The following is an 18809-nucleotide window of genomic DNA, read 5'->3' as shown; positions in this document are numbered from 1 at the left end:
TTTAGGCTAGTTTGATTCTCCTCTGTGATGGTTCATTTTGCTAACTGGACTGGTCAATGGGGTTCCCAAATATTTGGTTAAATATTACTTCTGGGTGTGTCTCTGAGGGTGTTTCAGATGAGATCAGCATCTGAATCAGAAGACTATGTACAGCAGCTCCCCCTCACCAACATGGGTGGTGTCATCAATCCTTTGAAGGCCTAGATAGAACAGAAAGATGGAGGAAGGAATGATTTCCTCTCTCAGTCTAACTACTGAACTGGGATATCTCCTCTTGCCCTCAGTCTGAGACTTACACCGTCAGCAGTCATGGTCCTCAGGCCTCTGGACTCAGCCTGGCTTTCCTGGGTATCCAACTTGCAGATGGCAGATGGTGGAACTTTTCAGCCACTATGATCACATAAATCAGTTCCTTCTAAGAAATCAATTAATCTCTCTCTCTCTGTCTCTGTGTGTGTGTGTGTGTGTGTATGTGTGTATAGACAGACAAGCAGACAGACAGACAGATAGATAGATAGATAGATAGATAGATAGATAGATAGATAGATAGATAGATGATAGATAGATAATCTCCTATTTGTTCTGTTTCTCTAGAGAATCATGACTAATACAGTTGACCCTTGAACAATATGAGTTTTGTATTACTCAGGGTTCTCTAGAGGAACAGGACTAATAGGTCAGATGTATATATAAAAGGGAGTTTTTTAAGGAGTATTGACTCACACCATCCCAGAGTGAAGCCCCACAATAGGCCATCTGCAAGCTGAGGGGCAAGGAAGCCAGTCTGAGTCCCAGAACCTCAAAAGTAGGGAAGTCAACAGTGCAGCCTTGTCTGTGGCCAAAGGCCCGAGAGCCCCTATCAAACCACTGGTGTAAGTCCAAGAGTCCAAAAGTTGAAGAACTAGGAGTCTGATGTTTGAGGGCAGGAAGCATCGAGCACAGGAGAAAGATGGAGGCTTATCCAGTCTAGTCCTTCCGCGTTCTTCGCCTGCTTTTATCCTAGCTGCACTGGCAGCTGATTAGATGGTGCCCACCCAGATTGAGGGTGGGTTTGCATCTCCCAGTTCACTGACTCAAATAGTAATCTCCTTTGGTGACACCCTCACAGACACACCCAGGAATGATACTTTGCATCCTTCAATTCAATCAAGTCGACACTCAATATTAACCATCACAAGTTTGAACTGCATGGTTCCACTTATTGGCAGAAGTTTTTCCAATCAAATGTGGATCCAAAATACTATATTCTAGGGATGCAAAATCCATGCCCGTAGAAGGCCAACTTTTCATTCACACAGGATCCGGAGGGCCGACTGTGGGGCTTTGAGTGTGTGCAGATTTGAGTCTATGTAGGTGGTCCTGGAACCAATTCCCTGAGTATACCGAGGGACTTCACAATTTTCTTATATACTACTTGAATTTTAAAGCTTTTTCTATGTCTCTATCTCAGAGAATTCTCTCTCTCTTTTCGCAATCCAACAGTTCTTAATTTACTGTCTTTTCATGGCACCTGTCATCTTCTGACTTCCATTATTGTTATTTGAGGCAATATAAAATAATAATCGTTGACTTTGATATTAGATTGATTTGGTATGAAATTCCAATTCTCTGACCAATATTTACATAACAGATTAGTCTTCTTAAATTCTTAAAGCCTCTTATTTTTCATTAATAAAATAGAGACAATCATACCAAACTCATGTTCTTATGAGGCTTATGTGAGATAATATATGTAAAGTGTTTAGCACAAATCTGAAAAAGAATAAATGCTCAGTAAATTGTAGCAGCGTAAACTTTCATCATCTCTTTTATTAAATTTCAGCCTCTGGAGAGTGAACTTCTCTGTATTAATCTATTTCTGCACTATAAAGCCAGAGAAGTTAAGAAATAATACCAACATGGTTTCCATAGAGAGTAGATTCCTGAATTGTAAGCACATGTTATATAGATAGAGCACTTGTTAATTACCCTCTACCAAGGCCAGTCTCTGTCTGAGTGAATATCGATTATGGAGAAGTTCTCGACCTTTCCTGTTGGTTCATTGGTTTGTTTGCTTCTTGTGTTTTGCTCTGGCACATCTGATAGATGAGGTTGTGCAACACCTAAGGAGTTGCTCTAACTTTGTCTCCCTTATAAGACAGTAAACGGAAAGGCAAGAAAGTGTGACGGAAGTTATTAAAAGGGAAGCTTTATATCTGTTCCAATTTATAAAGGAAAGACACAGCATTAAAAAAAAAGACTTCTCACGCTTTAGCTATTACTGTACCCGAATTATTTGTAATATACTCCACAACTGATGCAAATCATGAACATGTGCCATGACTCAGTAGTTGAAAGAGGTTTTAATAATTTCTATTTTTCAGAGATCAACTTTATTTGACCTAAGCGAGGAGGATTTTCAGTTCCTTAATTTCTTTCTATTATCTTTTTAGTGTTTTGATTATCCAATAACATTTCTTTCCTTTTACAATTTTTATTCTTATAATCATATCTGAGGTTGTTTTCTGTATAGTTAACACACTTCAGATAATTCCAAATTTTTACAATACCTATTTTCATTTTTATGTATTTTCTACATGTTATTATAATTGCTTAAATCAGTCAACTCTTGTTCATATTCATTTTCCCAGAAGAAAAACCTATTTAGTTTATACATTTGTCTCTCACGGTCTCTTACACAATACCCTTTATATTTACAGTATTTAAGTCAACAGATGGAAGAGTGTCATGGAAGTTAAATCAGACAGTGCGAGAATTCACCAGAGACTCACATCCAGGCGTATGTATTGTTCCCTCTATAAAACTGAGCTGTAGTATTTCTATTTAGTTCAGAGCAATAATAAAGAAACTTCAGAAAGATTCAGAATTTTAGCAAAATTTGTTAACTTCTTTAGCCTTGATGATGTCTATTTACTTAGTCACAGTGGAAACTCTGCCTCGTTCTACTTTCAAGGACACATCTGGTAACTCTAATTGCGAGGTGCTTGGAAAGATAGAACAATACAAGAACTGAGCCAGAAAATGATATTTCTTACTGTTTTTGGTGCATGCTTCTTTGGGGACAGCTAAACAATGTACATCTCCAGAGAAGGTGACTTTGAAATTCAGCTCTGAAAAAAATGGCTCCAATTTCTTGGATGCGGTGAGTGCATCTGGAGACCGCAGTAGCTGCAGCATTAGGAACTAGGGTCTTCATTCTCTAGTGTAATAATCCTGGCCCACAGATACACTCTGATGATCACGGAGAAGAATTTAATGATCTACTCATTGTACCCATCTATATTGTTTCTGAGGAACAGGCTCTCTGCTGAGAGGAAGATCTGCCAAGTTCAGATTATGGATAAAACCATGGGAGATACAATTAGCCTCACAAATTGTCAGGGGCTTTTAAGAGTTACTCACTCTTAAAGTACTTTAATGCTTAGGTATCTCAAAACTCAGCCATTATAGAAACAAAAATAAATGTCACTTTGAATCTCCCAGTCCGTGATTTCTCAAAATGAATCTGGCAAACTGTCTAACATCTATCTTCCAGCGTGCCTGTGAGGCAGAAACTGGAGCAAAAAAGATGGAAACCCCAGCAAGGTAGATGAGTAATGATGATTGCATCTTTCCAATTTATCTTCTCTCTCACAAAATAAATGCTGGAGTTTGAGATTACGGTGGGGCTGTTTGTTAGTGATGACAACTGTATGGGCTTGGTTTGGAAAATGTGTTTTCTCCTGAGATGTTGAGTCATGTGAGGCCACTTGCGGTTCTTTTTTTCCCCTAAAAATGACAAAGAGTGATAATTTAATTTCTGAAGTCTAATGGCCACAAAGCTATTTTTTGCCTAGATTCCTTTCTTTTTCAAATAAAATGAGCAATTCTCCCTAGATACCCTTTGTTTCAGATACAAATCTCGAGACATGATTTCAAAGAATATGATGTGTTGAGAGGCAAAATGTTAAACAGAACAAGAATTAGAAATTTCTAGAAAATAGTTTATTCAAAATACTTACTAAACATATTTTATGTGAAGTTTCATGTTAAAAACGTGGAGGTGGAGGTGACAAATATACAACATATTTCTGAATTCAAGGAATTTTTCATTCTGTAAGGGAAGCAGACATGTAAAAAATAATGAAGAAACAGAAAGGAAACAACTGCCAGAATAGAGTCAGAGCAGCTTTGTTATAACGAGTAGCCATTTAAAGACAATATGATTATATAGAGATAATATGTTTTAGTTTGTTTATATATATAAACAGCAAATAAATATTTTTGTAATTAAGCAGCCCCCACTTACATCTCGAATCCTAATCAAGGACACACAAGGGATAGCAATCATTCTCATCAGTAAGCCTCTCCTCCATAGGCAGCTATGTAGAACTTGGGCTACAACCAAAGCTTTGCTAGTTTTCATGCTGAATGCCAGAAATGGGTTTTCCTGGTGAATTTGGTGTACTCTTAGTTAATATGATTAGTAGATGAATATTAGAAGGAGTCCTATATTGGTAAAATTATAGTTTTCTAAATGAAATTGATTGTCAAGTATATTTAAGAGACACTTCAGATCCACACATGACCCGTGTCTAAGAATCTAGCAAGACCACTGTTTTTTTTGAGACTAAGTCTCTGTTTTTGCCCAGACTGGAGTGCAATGGCACGATATTGGCTCAGTGCAACCTCCACCTTCTGGGTTCAAGCAATTCTCCTCCCTCAGTCTCCCAAGTAGCTGAGATTACAGGCACCCACCACCACACCCAGCTAATTTTTGTATTTTTAGTAGAGACAGGGTTTCACTGCCTGTTGGTCAGGCTGGTCTCAAACCCCTGAGCTCAGACGATCAACCCTCCTTGGTCTCCCAAAGTACTGCGATAACAGACGTGAGCCACTGCGCCCAGCCCCAGGCCACCATTCTTAATCAAAGAAACCCCCAAAGATCTGTTAGTTAGCTGGAAACTCTGATTTCTGCAAGCCCCGTGAAAACTGTAGGGGTAATAACTCTAAGGGCAACAGAATCCTACTTCTGGAATCTTGATATGGCTATATCCAGTGAATTGTTCTTGTCCTGTGGCATTTTGATTGCTGGAAGAATGAGAAGTCTGTATTTTTTAAAGCCCTAATACAGATTGCATAATTTATATTGTGCTAACTTGCTAATAAATGTGTAATTAATAAATGTCACTATGTAGGCAAATTGGTCTGAGATTTGCTCTCTTTATGACTTGGTAACAAGATTGTTGATGAGAGCTAACCAAACTCTAACTTCTTTAGCAGCTACTGTTCCCTACCAAAAGACCTTGGGCTTGGGTATGACAAATAGGCTGACGACAGTTCAAAAGAACATCTCTACAGTTTGAAAGAGGGAATAATTAAGCATGTGATTGGAGAATATATCTATGTACCAGTAAATACTATGGCTCATAATTATGTCCCCTTTTTGGTATTGAGCCTATCCAAGATAAATGGTTTTCTTTCACCTTTTGAGCTGTTTTTCAACAATTGAGAGTTATTTTCTGGCAGCTGTAACTATATCTTATAGGGCCATCCACCTTGGCTAATTTCCTTGTTGCATATAATATAGTCAGTGTTTCACTGGAGAGAACATGGAGTCCAGAAAGAGAAGTCACATGAATGTCACGTTGAGCTAATTGATTTTTGCCTTAATTTACATTTTTATACATTAGTTTTTATGCATTAGACTTCTAAACAGGTTTTATAATTTGATTTGCAAATTCATGCCTTTAGATAGCTATCACTTAGCTATCTAAAATTGTTTGTTATGACTTCCATAGAAATATAAAAAGCAAGAAAGTAGAAAACATGTATTCAATCTTAGTATATTATAAGAAGAGTTGGAGTGTCTAAAAATAATGAAGGAAAAGTGTAGCTATATTCATAGTGGATGGGAGCAAATGGTCAATATTTTAGATGGCTATGAGAGGTAATGGGACTAATATCTCTGGATGGTGGTAACTGGGCATTTCCGTTTCCTTCTCTTCCTGGAAAGGGCTTTTGCAGGTCATTTACTATTATTTATCAATGCCTCATTAAATAGGTCATCTGTGTCCAGATTTAAAGTCTCATTTTCAGAAGGATTTCATGAACTTGGAGAGTTTCCAACAAGAAAAATCTGAAATAAAATGGAAAAATGGAGACTAGGATTCATGCCATTAGTACATCTAAGTTTAAAAGGGTTATTAAAACCCATCGTTGAAAAATTTGGTCAAATATTTGTTTTTCAACCTTGTCTGCATCTTAGAATTATGTAGAAAGATTTTAAAAATGCTGATCCCCAGGCCACATACAAAATGAATTACATATGCGTCTCTGAAAGTGGGCCCCAGACATCAATATTTTTATGTGTCCAGGTAATTTCAGCATATAGCTACATTGAGAAATCACGGGTCTGAATGATAGCAAAAGTGTTGTCAAATTATCTGACAATTTAATTGGCAAAACATTTATGAACATTTAAAACAATTTAAATATAAAACTTATGGCTGGGGAAAGTTGTGTTAAAGGTGAGATTATTCAATCACTGTAACCAATATTTAAACAACATTTGAAAAACCATAAAGTAAGTCATTATGAAACTTTTCTGTTCCAAGGATCCTAAAATTCTAGTCCATATATTTCTGGAACCATTAATAAGAAATACTCTAGAAATATAATTTTGTCCTTTGGTAGGAAGCAGAAAATGAAAGATGTAGTCATAGAGATTGGAATATGGAGTCAACATGTCAGATAAATGTTGATAAATACATGTCAGGAATTCATGAAATAAATATACCTGCCATCTTCTTTTAAGTCTTTGGCCATAAAGATTACTTTTCTCCTCCATTCCATTCTGAAGTCATCCAGTAGGAAATAGAGGGATGCTTTATCATTGACTTTGACAGAAAACCAACATTGCTGGGATATAATAAGAAAATAGTGTCTACATGACCGTGTCTTATTCTTTTGAATTTCTCAACATTAATAAAGTGATATAAGATGTCCCAATATATTTATGGAAATAGTTTAAGAACAATCGGTCAGAAATATTTTCACAAATAGCCAATCAACTTTGACATAGTTTTCAATGAATTCTAACATGCTAATTAGAACCATCTGTTATAGTGGATTCTGTGGCTTTCTTTGTTGTTTCTCAAAATTATAAATGCTTCTAAGACTTCAAGAAATAATAAAAATACTTTTCTACTTGCTCACCCCATTTTATTTCATATTTTTCAAGGAAGTAGAATAGAATACACTACATCCAAGACCATCAATAAAGCAAGTTTTCCTAGACTAGTTTGAACTTAATAGGTGCTTCCTTATTTCTCAGACATAACTGATAGTATGTTAAAGATCCCTAGTTAGTCAACCTATAAAACAGGAGTTTCCTTAGCAATAACAGCATAGTGGTTTTTTTGTTTGTTTTGTTTTTTACTTTTTATGATGCTGTTTGGTTCTAGATTGTCACCTATCCAGCCAGAGAATAATACCATTGTGGTGTTCTGTATCTTTTGGCTAGGATTCTTGTGTTCCCACTGAAAAGGAAGAAATGTTGATGATTTATCTAGGTAGGCACTGAAAGCCTGAATTGTCCTAAATTTATCTTGAGTGACTTATCACTCCCTATTATTAAAAATATCCCAAAGTGTGACATGCAGAGCAAATGATACCTGTAAGAAGCTCTTTAAAAAAGCTACTTGGGCATGTAAAGTTTCCAAACTTCTCCATACAATATCTTCTTTAGAGATTCATAATTCACATTCTGCAAAGACTACTCTTTGTGAAAATCTGATCTAAAGCTATCGAAAGCAGACAGTATAAACATACTGACTATACTAAGAATACTGACTTGACCTGGTTAAGCATAAGAAATTGTGAGAAGAAAGACAAAAAAATTACATACTATACACACAGCTCTGATAAGGCTTGTGTGAATATTACAGAAGTGAATTGCACATGTATATTGGTCCATTCTTGCATTGCTATTAAGAAATACCTGAGACTGGGTAATTTACAAAGTAAAGAGGTTTAATTGGCTCATGAATCTGCAGGCTGTACAGGAATAATGGTGGGACATCTGCTCAACTTCTGTGAAGGCCTTAGGAAACTTACAATCATCATGGAAGGTGAAGCAGGGAGCTGGCATGTCATTTGGCCAGAGCAGGAGCAAGAGAGAGAGAGGGGAGATGCTACACACTTTTAAATGACCAGCTGTCAAGAGAACTCACTCACTCACTCACATGAGGACAGTTCTAAGGCGGATGGTGCTAAACCATTTATGGGAAATCCACCCCCATGATCCAATCACCTCCCACTAAGCCCCACCTCCAACACTGGGCATTAGATTTCAAAATGAGATTTGGGTGGGGACACACCTCCAAACTGCATCAGCATGAATCCTTTTCTAACATAACTTATCATCTGATAGAGGATAGAAAATAAGTTTAGAAAACATGAAGAAGATTGTTAAATGGGCCGGAAGAGAGATACAGATAGGATGCTATGAGTATTCTGTGCTGGGACAAATTATTACCAGCTGGATATGGGGTGGAATTAGAAATCTTCACAGTACAATAGCATTAACTGAACGTTAGCCGATATACTTGAACATGGAAGGAAAGCATGTTAGGGAGAGATGGATATATAGGTAAAGAGGCTAGAAGGTGTGGATCATACATGGAACAGAGCACTCTATATTTGGGTAGAGTGTAGGGTGGGAATAAATGGGAAAAGGCAAGAAATAGATCTGTTTAGATTCTGAAGGGTCTTGAATTCCAGGCTCAGCAGTTAGCTTAGTAGATAGCTAATTAGTGATAATTAGCTATAATTAATCATGTTTGTGCTGTGTGGCCATTAGGAATACATGGTAGCAATTTATCCCAATGGTCCCTATCAGTAGAACATACTCACCCAAACTTGAGAGAAGCATCAAATGAGAAGAAGAAATGGGAGAAGAAGAAATGGAAGTTAACACTGTCCTCAGGGCTTTAGAAAAGCAGTCGAGAACAGAGCTGCTCATACTTTATTGTGCATACTCAGTACCTGGAATCCTTGGTAAAAGGCAGATTCTGACTCAGTACCTCTGGAGGGGAGTCTGAAACTCTTCAATTCTAGCAAGTTTTCAGATTCTAGTTGTTTTTTGTTGTTGTTTGCTTGATTGGTTTTGCTCATTTGTAGACGACATGCTAAATTGTAATTGTTTTTAGATAAATGATTTCCAAACTTGACTGCACGTCAGAATCACTTATAGAGCTTTAAAAGTCACCAACGCTGGAGCCTATTCAGATATTTAGATTCGGATTTAATCGGGTATTGGTATCAGTATTTTAAAAAGTTCCCCTCCCCGCCACCCAAAATTCCAATGCATGGCCAGTGCTGAGAGCACTGCTCTGGGCTATGTCTTAAGTTGGTGTTTCCCAACCCTGAATGCATATTCGAATCACTCAGGGAGGTTTTAAAACTACACCTGCTCAGACAGCATGGCAGATCCATTAAATAAGACTCTCTAGGGGAGGAACCTGGGTTAGGCATGTTTCAAAAACTCCCCAGGTGATTCTAATGTGCAGTAAAGTTTGGAATTCCTTACCTGGAGAGATTTTAGATTTTTTAAAAAATTTCTTCTGTCCTGGCTGAAGAGATAATTTCAGAGGAAGTCTAAGCCTTTAAAGCTGTTTAAGAGCCAGGTGCACATACTACTCCATTGTCAAATTACGGAAATTTAACAACCTGTATGTAGCTCATCAAGCTACAAATCCTGCAGTATCAATGCAAACAAGAGCAGCTGTTTCATCTTTAGTTTAGAAGTGAAGAGATAAAATGGATTTATTTTGTTTTCTGAAATAAATGGTTTTCAAAAATAAATACCTGTGAAGAGAGGATCCTATTATTTTGTTGAAAGTCAGTGCACTTGAGTTCAGCGATCCCTTACAGGTCTGCATTGTGAATACGTGGCTACAGATATTCTCACTGAAAACCCAGAAAATAAGTATAAAATCACTGTAGACTCGTGTAAAGAAAGTGGTATTTGAATTAGGAGAACATGATCCAGCAGTGGGGATGGTGGTGAGATGGGAGGGAACTCAGAAGTTTTGGCCCTTGTTCTATTATTGACACACTTTTGTGCATCTCAGTTTCATGGCATATCAAATGGGGGAAAAATGGCAACTATGTATAGGGTTGTGTGAGGACATAATATATATCATCACTTTGTTGTAAGCTTAAATGTGCAATACAAATGTCAAAAATTAAAGGAACATTATATTCAGTACCCTAGGAGTGATGATAAATAACACTGACGTTGTTCAATCATTTTTTCCCCTGTAATCACTGCTCTCAAGTGTGCAGGTGCTTGATACTGGTACTTAAAACTGTTTGAGATTTAATGAACAATCCTTAACATGAAACGATCATTTGAGAGGAAATCAGAGATGGGAGAAAAGTCGAAAAAAATTTCCATTCTGATCCAGCCTTACTTTATTTTTATTTATTTATTTTTTTGAGACAGAGTCTCGCTCTGTCACCCAAGCTGGAGGGCAGTGGGGCGATCTCGGCTCACTGCAAGCTCCGCCTCCCAGGTTCACTCCATTCTCCTGCCTCAGCCTCCCGAGTAGCTGGGAGTACAGGTGCCCGCCACCATGTCTGGCTAATTTTTTTTGTATTTTTAGTAGAGACGGGGTTTCACCATGTTAGCTAGGATGGTCTCCATCTCCTGACCTCGTGATCCGCCTGTCTGGGCCTCCCAAAGTGCTGGGATTACAGGCTTGAGCCACCGCCCCTGGCCTACTTTATTTTTTATACCACTCAAGATGGTTTTATTTGTAGGGGTATAAATTATCATTGTGTCATTATTCGTAAAAAGTGAAAGTCATTATGCAGACATGGGTTAACAAGATTAAATTTGTGTTATTTGTGCTGAATAGATGGGTTAGAAATATGTCTTGTTTATGAACTTGGACTAAATAGGAAATCCATCGGGAATCAGAATTATTAATAGCAAACATTAAAACCGTTTAACATTGAGATATCATTCTGGTCTCTCAGAGATACTAAGCGGAATAAAAGCATGTTCTTGATCTTCATAATATGATTGTGTACTGAGTTGTCATTTCAACTAGGTTAATTAGGCATAAAAAAGTCACCCATGGTATTGAATTTAGAGATAAACAAAACAAAACATGGCAAAAACCATACAGATTCGTGATGAACAGACTTCTTAATGTCTTTTGTTTTTAACCTGGTCCTTTTCTCATAGTATGAATCATAAGATTCATATGATACCCAGAATTGGGGTGATACCAAGTACAGTCCCACATACTCAGATGACTGGATTCACCAATATACTGAGACACAGAGATGTGAGGAAAGGCTTGACTGTTAGACTTCTGATCTATAGTTTTTGTAATAGCTGGAATCAAACAATATAATTTACATAAAAATGCCTGACATTTTGTGTGACATTTATTAGGCAACCATCTTGGTTTTCTTCCTCTTTAGTAATGTCAAGCAATTGTGGAACTTCCCCCGCATCACCCCCGCAGGTTCCAGCAATTCTGCCTCGGTCTCCGGAGTAGCTGGGACTACAGGGACACGCCACCACACCTGGCTAATTTTTGCTTTTTTCTTTTCAGTAGAGACGAGGTTTCACCATATTGGCCAGGCTGATCTCATACTCTTGACCTCGTGATCCACCTGCCTCGGCCTCCCAAAGTGCTGGGATTACAGGCATGAGCCACTGCGCCCGGCTGCAATTGTGGAACTTTTATTATGTCCCAGGTAACACTTGCCCTTCACAGGAATGTGTTTGTGTGATATTTATAAAAACTGCATGAGGAGGGTACTGTCATTCCCATTTATCTCATGAGGAAATTAGAGTACAGAAAGTTTAAGTACTTGCCTATAGCCACTTAACTAACAGATGACAGAACTCAGACTCCAGTCCAGGCAGTTCATCTTCAGAGTCCAGTCTAATCTTCAGGGTCCACTGCTGTTCAGTAAAAAAACTATTCTTACTGTCTGATTCAAAGCTCTTTTATAATTTGATATTCAGTTAAAAATAAGAAATAATAGTTGTGCCTGGAATTGACTGAACAAAGAGAAATATGATATACCATTAATTAGACGGCCTGTTTACCATGACCCGTATGTCATCGTCTCTTTAATGAACTTCTTTGATAAGCATGTACTGTCTCAAAAACACACTTGTAGGCCATAGAGTCACCGCCTCTTAGAATTATCACTCATATGTATTTCCCTGTGTATTCAGACATCCCACTCTGTCCCCTGGCCCCCAGATTTCACTAATGGTGAAAATGAGGTCCACAGAAAGAAATGTGCTAAACCATGACTTAAGCTGACCTATGGGTGCTTCTATCAGCTACACGTATTATAGTTTTTTCCAGGGTCAAGAGTCATTTGCCGCAGGATCAAGTCCATATTCTGTGCTCTAATGAATTGTGTCTGAAATCTCATACTCTTAGCTGTTTGGCCTGCTGAGAACATCAAATCTTGGGTAGCTCAAAAGGTTCTTAGAGTCCTCCTTTTGATAGCATCTTTTCAATTCCTTACGCATTTGGGTTTTTCTAAATTTCTTGTATCTAAGAAACGATGCATCCTTGGCTTCTTTCTTGACTAGCATTTGGCATCACTTGTTGGCTTCTGACTTTACTATCTCTATTCTACAAATTTCGTCAAATATTTACTGAGCTACTACGTGGGCGGTTTTAGTGCTAGTTTACTGGGGATGAGTGAACAAGGATGGCATAGCCCATAATCTCATAGAACTTGTGGTATAAAAGGTTACATAGGCATGTAAATAGGAGGTTACAGCCTAGAGAGGTAAGCCTATGTCGGTAGACGTAGATCAAGGTGAGGTGAACTCAGGGAGGTCTTCACAAGGGAGTAGACCTCTGAGCTGACATATAAAGAAGGAGTAGCAATTATCCAGGCTCCAAAAGTACAGGGACAGACCTGTATAACTGATCTCAGGATACTGAACACAGTGCTTGTCATATAATTAGAACTCAATAAATATTTTTAAGACATGAATGCAAAGTAAAGAGGGTAACAAAGGCTCCCTCCAAACTTTAGTCAAGCTTCTCTGAGCCATCTCTTTTTGACTATGCCTCATATTTGGGACCTGCTGTTGACCTGCTGTATCCAGTTTTAGCTAAGAGTCTTGTTATTAAGAATCCTCCCACTCTAGATATTTGATTACATTGTCCTGCCTTAACAAGAATACCCCCTGCCCTTGGTATTTGATCAAGTTTTTCTTAGTAACTTTTTATCCTTAACTTTTCATTATGCTTGTCTTGCCATTCTGGGATTTAGGTAAGGTAAATGGGGCCCACATACTTTCTGAAAATATGTACAAAATTATGTAAATGTCAGTATAAACATTTATTTTACTTTGGGAGAAGAGTTATAATTTTTGTTGTATTCTCCAAATGTCTGCAACTTTAAAAGTATTACAAACCACCATTATATTTATTTTCAGACAGAATATATCTACTTTCATGGTTCCACGTTGATAGTTTCCAAATACATTCATCATATCCAAATTTAGTTCTATACCCCATTTCTATATTTGCTGCATTAAGATTCAAACTTCCAGCTTATAATTCTTTAATTTCTTCTATCTCAACATCTATCCCAATTTGGTTCTTTTTCCTAAAGGCTTTATTTCTCTTTATAATGCTTCTTTTCCCTCAGTCATGAGGCACATGCCTTGGAACACAGGTATGTACCTTTGTATGTAAACTGCTCCTTTACTCCGTGTAGCAATTCTGCATTTAAATGCTATGTTTTGCCAATTTTCTCTAGACTCATTTTGGACCCTCTTCACTTTGTGCTGCAATTTTTTTAAGAGGCTCCTAACTGATCTCCTGGCCCCTACCTGTTTTTCGGGGTTAGTTCATCTTTCATGGCATTACTATATTTTATCTTTAAAACTTTAGAAACAATTTTCCTGATGATTCCTCTCTTTCTGACTCCTTGTGAGGGCTGGTCCCCAGATGGTCAAAGCATAGCCTCCTTGTATTTCCTGAGAATTTCCTTCCACTCTCTTTTCTGCCTTTCCAAATCCTAGCCATCTTTCATGTTCTAGTTCAAGTCCTACCAGTTTCAAAGGAGATTTCCTTGGTGACTATCTTTCAATATTTTCCTTTTCTAACTTCTTACTACATGGATAATTTCATACAGCTGAGCACTTTGTAGTTCTGTGTGTGTGTAAATGTGTATGTGTGTGACAGCTGAGCACTTTGTAGTTCTGTGTGTGTGTAAATGTGTATGTGTGTGAGTACACTTGCATGTGCAATGCTGTGTCTTCCCAGGCATGTGAAGGGGACGGGACTTGTCTTACATTTCGTACTCCTCCTCCTATCAGACTCTTTTAAAAAGGTAAAATATATTCAATCAATCATTGTAGCTTATAAGCAATCTTAACCATCTCGTAGGAAGGATTTTAAACTTAATTTCTTAACTATTTTTGAAAGGTATAGAACAATGTGGCTATAAATTTTAGTTTTATAGAGTAATAATGTATTATGAAGTTGTTTGACAAGCTGTCTATTCTCCTCCATATGGAAATACATACATAAACAAATGACATGGTTTTTTGTTTGTTTGTTTTGGTTTTTTTTTTGAGACAAGAGTTTCGCTCTTGTCGTCCAGGCTGGAGTGCAGTGGCACGATGTCGGCTCACTGTGACCTCTGCCTCCTGGGTTCAAGTGATTCTCCGGCCTCAGTCTCCCAAAGTACTGGGATTACAGGCATGAGCCACTGTGCCTGGCTGGGTGTTTGTTATTTTTAAATAATGCCTTCCTCTAAGACATTATTTATGAAGAAGTTCCACGTTAAATAAAAAATGACATCACTTCAGTTGATTGTCATAAGTTATTACCTGACTCTGCAGTTTTGGGTATTGTTAAGCCAGTCCAAGTTTATCCATTTCTGTGTGGGCATTGCAAGGATCTTTGCCATGTACCTAACTCTGACACACACTTGATATCAACTTTTGTTCTTCAATTCCAAAGGGAATTATTTAATAAACCACATAAATAGTAGGATGTTATCATTTGATAGAGACTTAGAGATCACCTAGTCTAACTTTCTAATTTTATAGATAAGGAAACTAAAGTGAGGAGTTAGATTGTCCAAGCTCACATGACAGTTTAAAGACAGTCTTAATGGAATTAAATATCCAGTTTTCTTGACATTCCCCAGCTGGTAATTCCGTTTTAATCCTTGTTGTGAAAGCATGAAATTTGCAAATACAGGGGTCTGATCCTATATCAGCAATGGTTAGTTATACAGCTGTGGATAAAATTTTAAGTGTTATTATGGTGTCCCACCCAATGAACTGTGAGAGGTGGAGGGACAAGTTCCCATGACGCCCAAGGCTAATGGAGCTTTCTCTCTGTTGTGACTATATTCTGGAGATGGCCGACCATAGAGTTGACACCACTGAATAATGAGTATCATATAAATTCATGCTGAGTTTCTCCTTAAAGCTGTGCTTTTAGAAGGAGGTTATTCAACTAGGATAATTATGTAATATTGCATCACTGCAGGCTGTATTTTATGTTTAAGAATCCCACATAAAGGATAGCTGATTTGCAGGATGTTCTTTTGGAATCACGTAAGACAAAACTGTTCCAAGCTCCTATCAGTGAGTTCTTTTAGTTGCTTTCTTTCAGTAAGCAAATGATACTGATATATATTGCGAGTAAACACAGCCAGTTAACTTTCACATCGACAAGTTGGTAAGGTTAGGTTGTATAGCAATGTCCTGTCTGCTGTGGTTTGTTGCTATAAGGCTGATTAGTTTAGCCAGCTATTATAGGTCTTACATTTCCACTTTTTTCAAGAATAAATTATTTGAATAATAAAAGAGTGACTTTTCTAAATGTTGAGGCTTATTTAGAACATTATGATATTTGATGAAACACTTTAATCAGTACTATAACTGGATCCTTATTGCAGTAATGATTTAAAAAGTGAAATAACTTGGATTCCATGGTCATTCAATGTGTAATTGTTACTCCATTATAGGCATTCTGACTTTTGATTCAATGCTCCTAATAACAGATACACTACACACACACATAAACACACATATATACACATGACTTAGTTCTATTATGAGCTTTAATGCTGGCAGTATTCGCACATAAATAATGATATAATTTATTTCTGTGTTCATATGTATAAAACCACTATGAACATCTTTCCACATATAGAAAAAGTCCTTCAAAATAAGTGTTATGAATTGACTTAATCTGATGCACCCAATTAATTGGACACAATTTTATCTGCCAGTCAGTCCAAATGCTGGAATTTTTTCAAGAATTTTCCTGAGTTATCTTTATGTTAACCTGTACAGCTCATGTTAGCTGTCAGTTCACAGTTATGCAGAGCTTTGCAATTCAGTTGTTTTCATATGACTTTAACTCAGAAGTCAAAAACATAGTCAGATATGACCATCAGGTCCATTTCAATTTGGCTACCTAATATTTTAAATTGATTTGAATTAAATGTCAACATTATAAAAATTGGGAGTTTTTAAATAAACCTTAGTTTTGTGACTTCTTTCACCCTGTCTCTGAATGGAACCATCAGCTGAAGGTTTTGATGAGATATGTGTTCACCAGGCCACCCTCATGATACATGTGACCTTCCTGCTCCTAGTAGTACCTTCAGTTTCTGATGCTTTTTCTAAAACTTTTTATCTACGTGTCCCCAAGGTTTTTCAGTCTTACTTTTTTCTTTTCCTTCATGTTTGCCTTTGTTCAGGGCTTTGGCATTTGTTTCTTGAACTAGTTAGAAACTGATTTCCCTCCTTCTTACAACATTTGATAGCTTTCAAGGCCCATAACTTGATCTCCTGCTTTCAGAAGTAACTTTTAGTGTAAGTACAGAGGTGATAGAGAAAAATTCTTCATTTTTCCATAAAATAAACACTTAAAATTATATTTCAACGTAATATGATGCCATGACGATTATTTTTTAATAAAAATAATTTACTCACTTTATTGAGGTATGATTGACAGGTAAAAAGCTGTACATCTTTAATGTATACAACTCAATGAGCTTGGGGATGTGTATACATACATAAAACCATCATCACCCTCAAGGCCTTAGACATACCCATAATCTCCCAAAGTTCCTTCTCACCCTTTCTATTATTATTTGTGTGTGTGTGTGTGTGTGTGTGTGTGTGTGTGTGTGTGTTAAGAACACTTAAGATCTACCTTTTCAGAGACTTGTAAGTATATTATTAACATAACATTAGCTACAGGCATTGTGCTGTAGAATAGATCTTCAGAACTTATCTTGCATTAAGTGAAACTTTGTACCCTTTAACTGTCACCTGCCCATATTTCTCTTTCCCCCAGCCCCTGGCAATGACTATTCCAGTCTCTGCTTCTATGAGTTTGACTATTTTAGATTCCTCATGTAAGTAAGATCATACAGTATTTTACTGTAGTTTTAAAAAGTTTAGCTTATTTTTCTTAGCGTAATGTCCTCAGGGCCTATCCATGTTGGTGCACATGGCCGAATCTCCTTCTTTTGTGAGGCTGAGTAACATTACATCTTACTTATACCATATTTTCCATTATCCACTTATGTATTTGTCTGTTTTCACACTACTGATAAACACATACCCAAGGTTGGGAAGAAAAAGAAGTTTAATGGACTTACAATTCCACATGACTGGGGAGGCCTCACAATCATGGCGGAAGGCAAGGAGGAGCAAGTCATGTCTTACATGGATGGCAGTAGGCAAAGGGAGAGCTTGTGCAGGGAAAACTCTCGTTTTTAAAAACCTCAGATCTCATGAGACTCATTCACTATCACAAGAATAGCATGGAAAAGAACTGCCCCTGTGATTCAATCACCTCCCACCAGGTTTCTCCCACAACATATGGGAATTGTGGGAGGTACAATTCAAGATGAAATATGGGCGGGGACACAGCCAAATCATATCATCCTGGCCCTGGCCCCTCCCAAACCCCATGTCCTCAAATTTCAAAACCATTCATGCCTTCCCAAGTCCCCCAAAATCTTAACTCATGTCAGCATTAACTCAAAAGTCTACAGTTCAGTGTCTCATCTGAGATAAGGCAAGTCCCTTCTGCCTATGAGCCCGTAAAATTAAAAGCAAGTTAGTTACTTCCTAGATACAATGGCAGTACAGGCATTGGGTAAATACAGCCATTCCAAATGGGAGATATTGGCCACAAAAAGGGACTACAGGCCCCATGCAAGTCTGAAATCCAGCAGGGCAGTCAAATCTTAAAGCTCTAAAATGATCTCCTTTGACTTCATGTCTCACATCCAGGTCACACTAATGCAAGAGGTGGGATCCCATGGTCCTGGGCAGCTCCATCCCTGTTGCTTTGCAGGGTGCAGGCTCCCTTCCAGCTGCTTTGATGGGATGGCATTGAGTGTCTGCAGCTTTTCCAGGTGCACGGTGCAAGCTGTTGGTGGATCCACCATTCTGGAGTCTGGAGGACGGTGGCCCTCTTTTCACAGCTCCACTAGATGGTGCCCCAGTAGGGATTCTGTATGGAGGGGCTCCAATCCCACATTTTCATTGCACACTGCCTAGCAGAGATTCTCCATGAGAGCCCCACCCCTGCAGGAAACTCCTGCCTGGACATCCAGGTGTTTCTATAGATCCTCTGAAATCTAGGAGAAGGTTCCCAAACCTCAATTCTTCACTTCTGTGCGCCGGCAGGCTTGACACCATGTGGAAGCTGCCAAGGCTTGGGGCTTGCACTCTTTGAAGCCATGGCCTGAGCTGCACTTTGGTCTACTCTTCTCAT

The sequence above is a fragment of the Mandrillus leucophaeus genome, unplaced genomic scaffold, assembly GCF_000951045.1.
Source record: "Mandrillus leucophaeus isolate KB7577 unplaced genomic scaffold, Mleu.le_1.0 Scaffold224, whole genome shotgun sequence".
Taxonomy (NCBI): Eukaryota; Metazoa; Chordata; class Mammalia; order Primates; family Cercopithecidae; genus Mandrillus; species Mandrillus leucophaeus.
Note: the sequence above shows the minus strand (reverse complement) of the source record.